The sequence below is a fragment of the Pygoscelis adeliae genome, unplaced genomic scaffold (assembly GCF_000699105.1).
Source record: "Pygoscelis adeliae isolate BGI_AS28 unplaced genomic scaffold, ASM69910v1 Scaffold266, whole genome shotgun sequence".
NCBI classification, from domain to species: Eukaryota; Metazoa; Chordata; class Aves; order Sphenisciformes; family Spheniscidae; genus Pygoscelis; species Pygoscelis adeliae.
Window position 1 is genome coordinate 665,609 of NW_008824987.1, and position 3,642 is coordinate 669,250.

General features: G+C 50.5%; 1 protein-coding gene across 1 annotated transcript in view; it reads right to left on the reverse strand.

The window, feature by feature from the left end:
* The window catches only part of STYXL1 (serine/threonine/tyrosine interacting-like 1), a 12,582-nt gene that overhangs the window by 1,648 nt on the left and 7,292 nt on the right, over nt 1–3,642 (reverse strand). The gene's annotated exons all lie outside the window — the stretch shown is intronic.

Genomic DNA, 3,642 nt, shown 5'->3' on the forward strand with positions numbered 1-3,642 from the left:
CCACTTACAGACCCGGGGGGACGGGCCAAAATGAAACCCCCCGGTAAATCCCCAGCGCAGGGTGCAGGGAAAGCCCAGGAGCGTTTTCCGTAACGTTTTATTTTGTGACGTCAAGGCGGAGAATTACAAGAGGGGGGACGGCACCGAGCTTGGGGTTCACGTAAGGGGATGGACGCTTCGAAGCTACCGGCCGTGCCCCGCGGCTAGGCTGCTGGCTCACGGGGTGGCAAGGGGGAAGCGTGGTCTTGCCAGACAACCCAACCTGCGAGTCCGCCGGAGGCCGCGTCCGCGGGCGGCGGAGGAGGCACACGCAGCGCGGAGGAACCTCTGAAATGGGGAAATTTCTGTCGTCACCCCTCCGGGCTGGACGCGGGTGCAATCAAAGGCTAAATTTACCATCCCGGGCTATGGATGGGGCGAACCTTTCCAGAGAGAACCCTAATGGCTTCCCCGTACCTGGGGTACCGAGCACGCCCGATAACGTGGTTACAATCCCCTTCGCTGACAAAAGAGACGGGCGGTGCGTAGTGGGCCACGCCCCGCAGGACTTGCTCTCCCCAAAGTGCCACCTTCTACAGCACAGGTGAGTTCCCCTAACGGCTCCAAAACTTGACCCCAAATAATACGGAGCTAAAGAGGAAAGCCTTTCCATCACGTTAAGATCTTTTTTCTCAAACAGGGTTCAAGCAACTTTCCACAGACACGGTGGTACGGCCAGGGAAGCGCCTTTCCCCGCTGGGTGTTCTCTTTGCTACCTGTCAGTAATTTGGTTCAGAGACGTCTGTGATCGTGGTCCCGTAGATTTGGGTCTCCCAGTCTGAGAGCTGTTTCACAAAGCCCCGGTGTGGTCTCATGTTCGTTTTGCATTTCAGAATGTAGTCCCAAGCTCTCTGTAAACGGGAGGAGAGCAAAGGAGCGTTAGGAATTTGAACTGAAAGTGAATCTCGGGTATTAACACAAAGCAGCTACACTTGTGAACGACACAGCTTTGTATTTACTCCCCGTGTTGGACAGCAAGAACCTGCGGATAAGACTTTGGCTACCGAAGCAGGGGCAGACTGGATGAAGGTGTGAACTTCAGAGAAGCCCGTCACCTTCGTACTCTTCTCTCCTGGATACGAGGACGGCTCAGGCTGCTTTCACTACCCGGCAGGTACCTTGCGTTATTTACAGCGATGGGGCAATGCGGGTCCTGGGTTTTCTACCGTAAATGCCATTTCTTCCACGGGTGATAAGCGAAGCAGCGAAGTACCAGCTATTCACAGGCAAGCAACAAAGGTTATCATGTTTCTGGATTGGTGTGACCTGTTGTGGCAGAGCAGCTGTGAAGCTCCAGTTATCCCACTGCATTAATTACAGCCATCTTAATTGTTTGTTAGTTCCATGTAATCAGCTGGGAACTCTGCTACACGCAGGGCAGATCCACTGGCATTACTCTGCTTTACTCCAGCTGATTCCTTGGGTTTACCCAGCAGTGCTCATCTTCCCGCTTTTAAAATAGACTGCCCCCCGCACCCGGAGGGTTGCCTAAGCGTAATGAGACCAAAGGTTAGATGATAGCGCTCCATTGGTTTGTTTTTCTAATCTCAGTGATTCTGCAGGCTCCGAGGCTGATCTTCCAATATTTACTCCTCCGGGCCCACGGTGCGGATGTCTGTAGTTCCCCTGAACCCAGTAGATCTACTCACATATCGATTACTAATGGCATTAAGGGGCCGCACATCCCAAATCTGCCTTTCTTTTGCAATATCCACGTCTTTCGAAGCTTTCAAAGATCTTTGCCTAGATTGGGTGAAGGATCACACGGGACTCTGTTGCACTGCTTTCGTCTGCAAGAAACAAACTTGTCTGCCAGGGTAATCCCCCAGGAAAGCTTTGCCTAGCCAACAGTGGGCAAGCACCGCCCAGGCCAGCCGCAGCACGCCACTGCCGTGTCAACCTTTTCTTCTTTTTTTTGGCGCTTAGTAAAATGCTGAGACCGACCTGTTGATACCTGCTGTGGTTTAACCCGGCAGGCAGCTAAACACCACGCAGCCGGTCGCTCACCCCCCCCCCCCGGCAGTGGGATGGGGGAGAGAATCGGGGAAAAAAAAGTAAAATTCGTGGGTTGACATAAAGACAGATTAACAGGACAGAAAAGGAGGGGAAAATAATAATAATAATAATAATAATAATAATAATAATAGAATATACAAAATAAGTGATGCACGATGCAATTGCTCACCACCCACCGACCGATGCCCAGCCAGTCCCTGAGCAGTGGCCCCCCCGGCCAGCTTTCCCCAGTTTATGTACTGAGCATGACGTCCCATGGTATGGAATGTCCCTTTGGCCAGTTTGGGTCAGCTGTCCTGGCCGTGCCCCCTCCCAGCTTCTTGTGCACCCCCAGCCTGCTCAGTCAGTAGAGCATGGGAAACTAAAAAGTCCTTGACTAGTGTAAGCACTGCTCAGCAACAACTAAAACATCGGTGTGTTACCAACATTGTTCTCCTCCTCAATCCAAAACACAGCACTGTACCAGCTGCTAGGAAGGAAAGTAACTCTATCGCAGCCGAAACCAGGACAGACCAACTGAGAGCAATTGCAAGGATCAGCCTTTGACTTTTGCACTGCTGTTGCAAGCACCTCCAGTAATTTAGCATGCAAGGGAATGGTTAGCAGGGTGCAGAAGCAATCACACCCAGCATTAGCAGCAGAGACGAAATAGTGTCTGCAGCCCGGTTGGCACGCTCAACCTGAAATTACCCTTTGGCACACAGCGATGGTAAGAGATTTCCTCTTATGTTGCAAATGTTTGCACAAAATCAATTAAATGATTAGATACAGGCCCAGCTCCAGTGAAACTTGGATCAATCCTTTCAAGCTCCCAAAGGGGGAAACACTTTCCAAACAAGGACGAGGTTTTTAAGGAGATGCCTTTCAGTTCCCATGGGAACTAGCCTGCTCTGTGCTAAGCAGGCACCATGAGATGGTGCCTACAGCAGCACCATGCCCATGCAAAGGGAAGAAGGGCCTGGCACCTGGGGAGAGGCCGCCAGGCTATTGCACAGCCGGGTCATTCTCAGCCGTCCTTCATTATTTTTCTTAGGTTATTCAGAGCTATGGAACAGAGCATACTGGCCATTTAACCTGTACATCCCTCCTGGACTAGTAGTATCCCATTCCAGATTTCTCTACAAGTACTACCTGTGGGAGGGGATTGCTTCTGGACAAATAAAATAGGATTTTGGAAGAAGCCAGTGCTGCTGAGCCCAGTGGTAAATCAGAGCCTTGCAAGCACTGGGTTCTGAATTTCCCTGTAACCCCATGGTATCAAGAGATGGGATCAACTCCAGTAGCTTCCAGATACTCTCTCAGATCCAGGAGAGCAGAAATACTAAGTTCTGTAACCACAGCTTTATTTTTATAGCCCCGTAGTTAAGTAGGGAAATGCAAGAATATCACAGGTGCCAGGGTAAGGACTCTCAGATCCAAAATCACACCTAAGCCACCTCCTTAACAGTACAAAGAAGATACAATCTGCTGTAACAGAATCTGCTACATTATCAGGTGGATAATCTGCATGAAAGCACAGATAATATCTTACTACAGTAATGAGGCTTCAGAAACAGAAATAAACTGCAGACCCAGCCAGTGTCTGTG